Source organism: Mastigoproctus giganteus, chromosome 12 (genome assembly GCF_048544385.1).
Source record: "Mastigoproctus giganteus isolate SK-2022 chromosome 12, ASM4854438v1, whole genome shotgun sequence".
In the NCBI taxonomy this organism is placed as follows: Eukaryota; Metazoa; Arthropoda; class Arachnida; order Uropygi; family Thelyphonidae; genus Mastigoproctus; species Mastigoproctus giganteus.
In genome coordinates this window covers 66,823,127-66,835,880 of record NC_143586.1, presented here as the reverse complement: position 1 = coordinate 66,835,880, position 12,754 = coordinate 66,823,127, and the positions used below count along the sequence as shown (strand labels likewise).

The window sequence follows — 12,754 nt, the reverse complement described above, 5'->3', positions numbered from 1 at the left end:
GTCTCCAGACTGCAATTTGCACAACTTAAGCCTTTCTTGGTAACAGCAACCCTTTGTTTCACTCATCAGTATTGGATTGTTTCATCTGTACACTTCCTATCAGGTAAATTTTTTCCATGTGGAATTGAAAAACATATTTTCTGTCACATCAAAGAATATGAAATAAAATGGGCTAACATTTTGCATTTCTACTTCTGTCAAAAAATATATATATAAAAAAAATATTGGTTATGCATAGTGTCATTAATGTCATGCTCCAAAATCAATCTAAAATTAAAAATTGAATAATTATTAATTATTTATTAAACCTAAACCTTGATTATTTACACATAATGATACCATATTAAAACTTCCAGTATACCCATGAATAATTTCCCTGAACGTTTTCTTTTGTTCATATTTAAAATTCCCGTTAATTCATTTAGAAAAAAACCACTTGTTAGGATGGTAATGTAAGTAGTAGTTTTTTTGGCTAAGATGTGTGTGTTTAGTTTTTGAACTGTTTTAATCTCACGGGGTCAGATGTGCTATAAAGAAAATGAAATATTTGTTGTTATTAAATATATGAGACAAGAAAGTATTTGCAATATTTGTACTAACATTTTCTTATGATTGCAACTGTTATTCAGTTATATTTATGGGTAGCATAAATGTTATATTTATGCTACCCATATATTTATGGGTAGCACTGCATATGCTCCTGGTATAGAAAACCAAAACTCTGTTTTTCCATTCAGGAACCGAATACATATAGTAGACCAATGTTTCATAGCCATAGTTGCTTTGTTGTATAAATAAAACAACATTGTAACTGGTTTTGCTGATATACTATATAACATAACCCCTTATACTTCATTGCAGATATGATTTTGGTTTGTGTCAATGGTGTATCTGAGATTTTTTTTTTTTACAGAATTTTGTAAGGCTACACACCTTGCATACTGTGTACAGGTCTGGAGGCCCCATTTTAGGAAGGATGTGGAGTTGCTAGAATGAGTACAGAGAACAGCAACAAGATTGGTGAGGGGAACAAAAGGATGTTCTTACCAAGAAAGGCTTAAGTTCTGCAAATTGCAGTGTCTGGAGACTAGGCACCTGCAAGTTGATCTGATTGAGATGTATAAGGCCTTGAATGGTTTGAGCAGGCTGAATGCTGATGAGATTCTTCCTCTTGTTCAGATTACAAACCTGAGGAGGCATAATTTCAAATTGAGGAAAGACAGTTGTGTGAAAATTTGCCTTTAGCCAGTAGATGGTTATTTGGTAGAAAACTTCCATCTGTCTTGGAAGTTGGTAGCTTAAATAAATTCAAGGAAGAACTGAACAAACTTTTGGCGTGAATGAATGGGTGAAATGGGAAGTTTTTTTTTGGCTGATGCTGTGTAAGCTTGCTTTTTTTGCATCATATGCCCAGTGCCTGACCAAGGTATTTTCCTGCCGTGAGTAGAAAGATTTTTTGCTCCCCCCTTTACTAAGGATATATATATATATATATATATATATATATATATATATATTTTTTTTTTTTTTTTTTTCATGATTTGTAAAATTTGCTCCCCTTAAAGAATGGCAAGGGCCCTGTAAGCCCATGCCTTAATCCAGCACTGCATGTGCCTCTATTAATGCTAATTACAATTGGCATCCAGCCACCATTCATTTGTAATTCAGCTCACGTTTCCTCATCATTCCATTTCCTTTGATATCTGTTTTCCTCATACAAAATTCCTTCATATGTACACCTCAAAAATTACACTCAACAGACGTTCAAGTTGAATAGGTTTCATCAATTTTTACACCTCTGAAACTATTCAAAGTTCTGTGGATAGAGCAACCTATTTTGTTGGATAGCTGCCATAGAAAAAAAATTAATTGATTTGTATGATATTTTATTAAAAAAATAGTTATTTTTAATAATAAAAAATAAATAAATAATGAATATCATATAAAGTACTATAGGCTAACCTGTACAGCATAATAGCCAGATGGGGTGACAAGGCAAAAAGTATAATGCTACGAGGGTGATTCAATAAAGAATTGCCCTAACCTAGCTGCAGAGGTGCTAGCCTGTTGATTCTTGGCACAGGTTTTAGTCCTTCTGTACATAGCCACCGTGCAGATTTACACATTTTTCCCATTGATGGATGAGGCTATGCATACTGTTTTTGTAGAAGTGGTGAGGTTGGTCTTTGAACCATGACTCTGTTGCAGAAATGAGTGTCTTGTCGTAAGGGATGTGGGTTGCCCAAAGAAATGATTTGAGGGAAGGAAACAAGAAGACTGATGGTGTAAGATCAGATGAGTAGGCTGGATGGGGCAGCATTTCATATCCACAAGTGGCCACTTGTATTGTTGCAATTTCAGAAGTGTGAACTGGGGCATTGTCTTGGACAGCATGCCACGCCTACATGCCTACATGTTTTGATTTTCTCCTGTAATTTTGTTGAAAGTAAGTTGGCATAATAAGCACCTGTAATTCTACCTTTCGGCACGTGATCAGTCATTACTACGCCTTTCTCATCCCAAAACACTGTCAGTAAGACCTTTCCTGCTGATGCTTGGACCCTTGCCTTCTTGGGAATTGGGGAACCATGATGTCGCTATTCTGTGGTCTGCTTTTTTACTTTCAGGGTTGAAATGGTGTATCCAACTTTCATCCTGAGCGATTAAATGAGAGAAAAAGTCTTCCTTATTTTTTTTGGCACAGGGCTAACAACTCTTCTGATTTCTGTTGTCGATCAGCATTCTGGAAACCAGTCAATAATCGGGGAATACATCTTGCACCCAATTTCTGTAAATGGAGTTTGTCATGAAGGACTATTTCAACAGAGCCCACACTAATCTTCACTTCCTGGGAAAATTCACGCACAGATATCCAGCGATCTTCCATGATTAACACTTTTTTGATCGTGCTGTCGTCAATGGCTGAATGGGAACGACTTGGAATGGGTTCAGATTCTACTGATGTCCGACCACACCTAAACTGTCTATGCCAGTGCTTCACAGTGCCAATGGGGCTTCATCCTTATATAGGGTGTCTCAAAAATATTGGTACAAATGTTTAGGGGAGGTAGGTAACATCTAAAGGAATGTAAATCGCATAGGAACCATAATTGGAAACGTCACCGTAAGTCTGTAGATGGCGCGGTAGTTTCTGCATGAAGAGCATGCATCGATATACGAACTGTGAGTTGGCGGACATGCACTTAGTGTATGGATTAGCAGAGGGCAATGGACGAGTCGTGCAACGAATTTATGGAGAACGCTTCCCAGGCAGACATGTACCGGACCACCATTTGTTTGCCCGTGTGCATCAAAATTTGTGCGGTTATGGGTTATTTAAAGGTAACAGGAGTAGTGCGGGCAGACCACATTCGACGCGAACTCCCGCCATGGAAGAAAGTGTGTTGAATGCTGTCCTGAATAATCCTACTACCAGCACACGTGCTCTTGCCTCTGCCTTAGGAGTGTCTCTTTGCAGTGTACAGCGTGTCTGGCATGACGATTTCTTCACCCCTTTCATCTCCAAAGGGTTCAGTTACTACTCCCCCAAGATCATCCTGCACGTGTGGCTTTTGCGCAGTGGTTTCTCCAAGAAAGTGTTCAAGACTTGAATTTTCCAGCCTATGTTTTGTTCACAGATGAGGCTTATTTCACTCGGGAAGGCTTATTCAATCAGCACAATGCTCATGTGTGGGCTCACGATAACCCATACGGTGTGCGCCTCCATTCAGCACAACATCGCTTTGCAATAAATGTGTGGGCAGGTATGGTCGGTGACTGCTTAGTCGGCCCATATCTGTTACCATCCCGCATGAACTCCGCTAAATATCGGATCTTTCTTGAACAAGTTCTACCAGGGTTACTTGACGATGTTCCAGCAAATGTGAGACCCAACATTTGGTTTCAACATGATGGGGCACATACCAACATACAAAATGACCTTGAATGAAAGCTTAAAATCAACACTTCAAAATTAAATGCCATTGACTGAAGTACTCAAACAAGTTTTAAACTTTTTCAGAAGTTGACACAGTTTCTTAATTTGTTTTCAGTACTGAAACCTTATCAAATAAATCATTCACATCCAACTTTAGTTTATTAATTTAAAATATTCTGTTACTTCAACAAATGAGTCAGCCATTTTTAAAGCTTAATTTGCTGAGTTTCAAAAAAGGGGTATTTTCATTAAAATTAAATTTCTTTCCTAAATATTTCAATGCAGCATTATAAAATGCTTTGAAATCATTTATTATTGTGCTTTTAACTACAGAGTCTAATTTCTGAAACTGCTGATGAACTTGATACCCAAAAAATTCTTGATCAAGATGATTCTTCAAGTGAATTTTTTAGATCATTCATTATATAAAAAATATCACTGGCACACATTTCATTCTTTTCAAGCTCTTTTATTGCTTTGCAAATTATTTTGATGCATACATTGAGAAAAGAAAATATAATTCTATAATTATAAGGGCCACTGTTGAATTTTCATTAATTTGAAGGATTTTAAAAGGCTGTTTGGAACAGTCTTTTGGTGTGCTTACGAAATAAAGGCTCAAAGCCTTCCATGAAAGCAAAATTCGTTCTATACATGGTTGTAAAGAAAGCCATCTAATTGGTACGTGCCTTAAAATTTCATTAGACTCTGTTTCGGGAAACTCATGAATTTCTTTAAGGTTATCCCTTCTTTTAGCTGAAACAGAAAAATGACCATATATTTTCAAGACAATATTTTCTATATCAATATCTAAATTAGCATTAGCATTAGTAGAGGCATTTGATGCAAGAAAGCAAGCTTATGCAGCATCAGCCAAAAAAAAAAATAAAAAATAAATAAAAAATAACCACTTCCACTTCACCCCTCTGTTCGTTCGAAATACCTGTCCAGCTGAGCCTTAAACTTATTTAGACTATCAACTTCCACGACAAGGGATGGAAGTCTGTTCCACCAACCAACCACCTGCTGGCTAAAGGCAAATTTCCTCACATTTATCCTGCATCTGACTTTCCTCAATTTGAATTTATGCCCTCTCAGGTGATTACTCTGAGAAAGAGGAAGAATCCCATTAGCATTGAGCATGCTCAAACCATTCAAGGCTTTATACACCTCTATCAGATCACCTTGCTGGTGCCTAGTCCCCAGACACTGTAATTTGCAAAACTTAAGCCTTTCTTCGTAAGAGCACCCCTTTATTCCATTCACCAATCTTGTTGCCCTTCTCTGTACTCGTTCCAGCATCTCTACATCCTTCTTGAAATGAGGCCTCCAGACCTGTATGCAGTACTCTAGGTGTTGCCTGACCATTGCCTTATACAAGGGAATAATCACCTCCTTATCCCTGCTAGAAAAATTCCTATATATCATTGACAATACACCATGAGCTACTTTTGCAGCCCATCTGCACTGCTCAGAGAACTTCATATCTGCCTGCACAACCACCCCCAGGTCCCTTTCATTCTCTACCACTGTCAGTGTAGTACCACAGTTGATATGTTGCTCTGGGGTTGCTGTTTCCCATATGTAGTATTTTACATTTGTCAATGTTAAACTTCATTTGCCACCTCTCAGCCCATCTGCTCAACCTTTCCAGATCCTGTTGCAGTAGCGTAGTGTCCTTAACAACCCTGCCAACCTTCGTATTGTCTGCAAACTTGGACATTAAGCTTGATATACCATCATCAATATCATTTATAAATACAGAAAACAATAATGGACCCAATACTGAACCCTGAGGGACTCCACTAATAACATTAGTCCACGATGAGCAGTGTCCATTGATTACCACTCTCTGTCTTCTCCCCCTCAACCGCCCCTTTATCCATAGCAGCAATTTGCCTCCAATGCCACACTGCTCTAATTTGTGCAGCAGTCTTCCATGTGCAACAGTATCAAAAGCCTTTCTAAGATCCAAGTATACAATATCAAAGTTATTCCCTGCATCCAGTTCTTTTGTGACTGCATCATAGTATCCAATAAAATTGGTCAGGCAAGACTTCCCCTTAACAAAACCATGCTGTGTTTGAGCTATAACTGAAGTCTTGTCTAGATGATCCTGCAGTGCTTCTTTAACCAGTGCCTCCATTAATTTTCCAGGAACAGAAGTTAAACTAACAGGTCTATAATTACTTGTGTCGCCCTTTGATCCTCCTTTGTGAATTGGGGTCACATTTGCACATCTCCAGTCCATGGGTACTTCCCCCGAGTCCAAGGAAGCTCTCATAATTATGGCTAAGGGTTTGCTTACTTCCTTTGCTGCCTCCTTTAATATAACTGGATAGATCCCATCCACCCCAGGTGCCTTTCTTGTATTTATCTTCAACAATTTCTCCTCCACTTTACTCTCAGTTATTACAAGATTCTCTAGCTTACTGCCAGAGTTGAATACACCTCTGGCATTCCCCTCACTGAATAACTCCTCATGTGTGAATGTCGATGCAAAATATTCAGTTTGTTTGTTAGCTACCTGAGCAGGATCATCAACAGTTGACCCATCGATATCAAGTGGACCAATCTGATTCATCCCCTTTCTTCTAGAGTTTACATAAGTAAAGAACTCTTTGCTGTTTTTCTTTGCATCCCTTGCCAAAGATTTCTCGTAATCTGCCTTCGCTTGCCTAACCTCCTTTGTAACTTGGTTACAGATCAACTTGTATCTATCATAGGCTTCTGTGTCACGTGTTAATTTGTATGTATCTCATGTATTTTTCTTCTCTGCCATATGTCTCATTAATTCATCTGAAATCCACTTAGGCCTAAACCTTGAACAATATTTCTTAGTTGGTATGTAAAGCCTAGTAGCTTCCAAGATAAGTTCTTTGAATGCTTCCCATTTTGAATTTGCTGTTGGTAACATCATCAGTTGGTTCCACTGTATAGAATTTAAATACTGTCTCAGTCCATCGTAGTCGCCTTTACGAAAGCAATAACCCTTCCCTTTACCCCTAATGGTAGTTACCTCTTTGAGTAAATCCCACTTCAGCACACTGTGATCACTGCCACCTAGTAGTTCATTTACCTGCAGATTCTTAATGCATGAAGAATCACTACTGATAATCAAATCAAGAGTATTACTCCCTCTAGTTGCCTCCCAAACATGCTGATGTAGAAAACAATCATCCATTGTTTTCATACCGAAAGCATATTTAGCTAAATTATGAATGTGAGCATGGCAGTTTGCTTTGTCTTCATTTAATTTCTTAATATTTTGGAATAGGGATTTATTATTTCCAAAATTACAATTTGCATTGTCTGCACTGAAACTAGATACAGTACTCTTTTCCAATCCAATCCTAAATTACTCATTGAATTTTTTAGGCACTCAAACATTCCATCTGCACTTTCAAAAAAATCAACTAAATAATTTATAGGAACATATTCTTTGTTGAAATACTGAATTGACAAAGGAAACATTTTCATATTCTTTCTCTTAGAAACATCAATCTGTAAACAAAAAAATAATGGTGGATCATGATGTCTTAAATCATCCAAAACACTTTGCAATGCTTTTTTACCTAAAACATTACAAACAATGGCAGCAGATTTAGGTCTTCCACATGATATTTTTGAATCAATGTAAAGTTTAGAGTTCAATTTCATGCTACAATGTAATGAGTTATAAGAATGGTGAATAAGAGTTATTTCAGCTGCAGTAACTAAATCCTCTTCTTTCTTATACTTTTTCACAAGAAGTCTACCAAGATTTGAAGAATTTGCCAATTTATGAGCTTGTAAGTCTTTATGCTGAGTAACTACTAAGATGCCCATATAACCAACTTTAATACATTTCTGCATAGGAGACATCTCACCTTATAAGGATCATTTGTTGAAGCTAGTCACTCGTATTCTTGCTCCCAATTTTTGTTATAAGCATAAAGCCTCTTCTTTTTTGGGGGAAATTCCATTTTTGATGGATAAAAAATAAAATATGTTTGAATATAACATGAAATATGTAGGTGCCTATAAATGAAATAGATAAATGTTTCTTTGTAAAGTTATAGGAAGAACAATTTAAACAAAACCATTGAACTCCATATTATAAAAAGTGATTTTTCTGATACTTATGATTTTATTAATTATCTTGTCGCACGATTTTCTTGAAAATTAAATCATGGCCACACAGGTGCAAGTTTTTATGTTTTATCAATAAAATATAATTTCATCGAGAAGTATGAAGTTAAGTGCAAGGTGTTCATGAAACTACATATATGAACCGGAGAGGCTAGAATAGGTTAAGTTATCCCTTTATGATTCATTTCTCAGTGGCGGATTTTGCATTTGAGTGGTTTTTAACATATCCCCTGTTAAAGCTTTGAAATTAAAATGTAATTTTTTGTCAGTTTGGGGGGGCCTTGCGCATGTGGGGTCTGAAGTATACATCTACACCTGTGCAGAAATCTGCCACTGCCATTACAAGGCACAGGCATTGAAAAATGAAAATAAAGGACAAATTGAATCCTTTCTCGTTTCAGTACAAGTCCTTTGAAATAAAGGACGTCTGGCAACCCTAGCAATACCATGCATTTGTCAATGTTAAGCTTCAACTGCCATTTATCAACCCATCGACCCAATTTTCCTAGATCTTGTTGCCAGTAGCTCACCCTGATGACTGCCGTTTACTACCTTGCCAACCTTTGTATCATCTGCAACCTTAGACATTAAGTGTGATGTACCTTCATCAATATCATTGATAAATATTGAAAACAACAATGGATCCAGCACTGAACCCTGGGAAACTCCACTAATAACATTAGTCCATGAACGGCAGTGCCCTTTGATAACCACTTTGTCTTCCATTTAACCATCCAATATTTCACTATATCCATAGCAGTAACTTTCCTTTAATGCCACATTGCTTCAGTTTGTATAGCAGTCTTTTATGTGCAACAGTATCAGAAGTCTTCCTGAAACCCAAGTATATGATGTCAAAATTTTTTTTTATTTAGTTGTAACAAAAATGTGTATCTTATTCTAAGGACAGATAATAGTTTTGTTAAGGAAAAATCATTTAATTTAACTAACATGGTTAGCTCTTTTGACAGTTACTTATGGGTTGGATGTAGGAAATAACTTAAACATTATTTATTTGCATTTAGGAACACATTTGACTCCATCCCTCATGAGACATTACTGTACAAGCTGGTACATGTTGGAATCACTGATAAGATTCCAAGATGATTCAGGGTGGCTTCAGGCAGAGAGTTGTGATTAATAGTTAATATCAAACTTGTCCTGCAGGAGTGCTGCTTCCGCAAGATGAGAATGAAGGACAGTCAGAAGCGTGTCAGTAGAGCAAAATGTAATGTCTTACACTTTGGGAGGTGAGGGAACAACCTGAAAATAATATACCCTTATAAACAGTTGAGGAAGAAAGGGATTTGATAGTTACAATACATATGGACATGAAGTTCTCTGTGCAGTGTATATAGGCAGTAAAGAAGGCTCAGTGTTCTATTGATAACTTATCAAACATTTGCTTGTCGAAGTAGGGAGATTATAATTCCGCTGTATGAAAGGGGTTCAAAAAAAGATTTGTATTCACCCAGAGTAGTTGTGACAGTAGGTTGAAACAAACACCATATATTACACTTTTTCAACCATAGTCACCAGACAAAATGACATGTTTTTGCCATCTCTCAACACATTTCTGCAGGCCAGTTTTGGAGAAGTCCTCTGACTGTCCTTCAGACCACGACTGCAGCATAAATCACTTCAACAGCAAAGTGTTTTCCACGAAGAAAGGACTTCAGGATAGGAAAGAGGGCGAAAGGTCAAGGGAATAACAGGATGTGGCAATATTTCAAACCTGCATTTGTGGGCACACCTTTTGACAGCTTTCCCCATCATTTTTTTTTTTTTTTTTTTTTTTTTTTTTTTTTATGGTTGGAATAATACTTCACCGTCACAGTATCTTAACAAAATTTACGGAATATTACAAATTTTGAAGTGCACTGCATCCAAATGTCACACATCACTGTTAATAAAGGTGCCAGTACGCTGTACCGTTAGGTGGTAGATGACTCTCATCAACCGGTGCAATACCACCACTTTGCTTATTGGAGGCTTGAAGTGGTGAAACCCACGTTTAGTCTCCAGAGCAAAGTTTCTAGCATCCCCCCCCCCATACTTCTCCTTCAACCCATGCCCGGTACTAAGTACTATAGGTTTTGATACCTTTTGTGCTTGGGGTTTCATAAAAAAAAAAATCTTAGTATTATACCGTGGTGATCTCAAAAAACTTACAGTATCACCTTGCCAGAACCTGGTTGCATCTTTGTCTTTTTGGGATTTGGTGATTCTTCATGCTTCCATTGTTGTGACATTTGTTTAGTTTTGGGATCATAGTGGTGAATCCAAGTTTCATCCATGGTGACTAGCTGTGAAAAAAAAAAAAACTTGCTTTTTGCTTTTCCTGCCACATCAACATTTCACGTGCACATTTTGTCCGTTCCTTCTTCTGGTAAGGGGTTAGAAGTCTGGGAACCCATTTGGCAGACAGTTTACTCATATGAAATTCTTAATGATGTTCTCCACAGACCCTGCCCTAATTTGGAGCTCTGCAGATTTCTTTGATGGCGATTATGGTGATCTTCCAGGATTAATACCTCAATTCTTGCAACACCCTTTTCTGTTACAGCAGTTGCTCACATCCTAGAATTTCTTCATCATGCACTGAGGTTCTTTCACATTTTTGAATTGTTTCTACCAGTATACAACAAAACACAGTAACCTGGGCAGTCTTCTCCATAAAAAGTGACCATCTCTTTTTTGATTGTCTTGAGTGTTTTCCATTGCAGAAAGAGGAACCAAATCACTGATCCATTGTGACCCTTCACTTCACTGAATGAAGTGAAGGGTCACAATGGATAAAGTGTGACCCTTCACTTCATTCAGCACTGCAAATAAAAAAATGAACTCTCAGATTGAAACCAAAATTGTGGTTGCTATAGAGATTTAAAGGTAAGAAACAAAAAAATCATCTATCACAACTACTTCTTGGTGAATACAAACTTTTAACCTCCCCCCCCCCCATATAGAGGCAGTTGTAAGAGTGCATTTGGAATACTATGTCTAGGTATGGAGAATACACCTAAAAAAAGACGTGAAGTACTTTGAAAGGTCCAAAGATGGGCAACCTGCTTGGTGAGATCTGCAAGAGGGCACCCATATGAGATAAGTCTTTGAATATGTGGGCTACAGAGCTGATCAACCAGGCACCTTAGTGGAAACCTGATTGAGGTACGGCTGTAAGAGGAGATATCAAAAGAAATGATAGTGAAATTTTCACTTTTATGATTCCAGAACTAGAGGACATAAATTACAGAGAAAGATTCAGACTGGATTGTGGAATGTTTTCTTTTAGCCAGTGACTTGTTAGTTACCAATGCTGACAGCTTGGAGAAATTCAAAGGCCAACTGGATAACTACCTACGTGAGAGAGAAACATATAGGTTGCTTATTTTCTTTTTTTATATTTATTTTTTTTTTAGCTAGTGCAGCAAAAGCCTGTAGCTTCCTCGCATTATATGACTAATACTTAAAAGCAGATACAAAGGTAGAAAAATTCATTCAATGGTCACTTTCTTTTGTTCTGAAATTTTAATATAAGCAATACCAATCACTGAGAATTATGCCCTCATCCACCATGGAGGACAGGAAACCTCCATGGTGGTTTCCTGTCCACTATTTTTTTTTTAAACACAATTATTAAGTGAATGGCACTCTTCAAACTGCCCCTTATTATAAACTGATATACATTGTGGAAATACCATACCTGTGTATGATATTTTGTTTATTTACCATACACAGGTATGGTATTTACAAAATAAGCAGATCGAATGAAATAGATTCACCAAGAAAATATGTATATGCCACATTAACAAAGTGTTTCTATTTAGAAATGATAAAAATAATAAAAACCCTTAACTAGAAATTTGAAAAAAAATTTTTCCAAACAACATAATGAAATTAATGTAACATGAATGTTTCTGTGCAAGTGTTCTACGTCACAATTTTTTCTCCCTTTCTTAAAAAAAGAAAAAAAAATTGTTCATAATTACTCTGGGTTCTGAAAGTCAGGATTAAATTTACATTTAATAATTAGTTAAAAGCCAAGTAATTGCAACAAAAAATTGTGCAGTTAGCTCTCGAAGGTATATGCTGATAAATTCTTTGCCTGATCCACTTCCATTTTTTTTTCTTTGTACAAATGCAAATTATGAAAGAACATATCTTTTTAAGTTAAATTGCCCATTTACTTCAAAAAACTGTAATATCCATTTTTATTTTTGTTATAGGTTGAAGAAACATCAGCCAAAAACACTAACTGATCTATCTTCAGTTTTCTGAAGGTAGATCAGTTATGAGACATGCTTCTAGAGAGGAAAATGCCAAAGGAAATTCATATTGTTATGTTGGCAGTATTAGAACAGTGCCCATGATATTCAAAAGCTGGGTTGCAAAAAAAAATTTTTGATACAGGATGTAGAGAGGACAGGAAGACCAGTTTTTGCAGCAGTGCCTGAAAAATGTTCAGACCATTCACACTGTGATACTTTCTAATAGATTAAATTCTGCTGAATGGATAGCTGAGACCCTAGGCATGTTTTTGATATGCCATTCATGACATTTTGGACATGCAGAAGATTTTTGCCAAATGGGTTCCCAAACTTTGGAATGAATGCTGATCAAAAGTGTCTTCAACTGCCATTCTTCACCATTTTTAGCAAGTTGCCAATAATTTTTTGGTGTGAATTA

At 36.8% G+C, this 12,754-nt stretch overlaps 1 protein-coding gene across 1 annotated transcript in view; it reads left to right on the top strand.

Annotated features, from left to right (window-relative positions):
* CRIF (growth arrest and DNA damage-inducible proteins-interacting protein CRIF) overlaps positions 1 to 12,490 on the top strand; it is a 29,159-nt gene extending 16,669 nt beyond the window's left edge. Inside the window, exon 2 of the mRNA XM_090386244.1 lies at positions 12,295 to 12,490. The gene's annotated coding sequence lies outside the window, so the exon portion shown is untranslated. The remainder of the gene's footprint in view (positions 1 to 12,294) is intronic.
* The last annotated feature ends 264 nt before the right edge of the window (positions 12,491 to 12,754 follow it).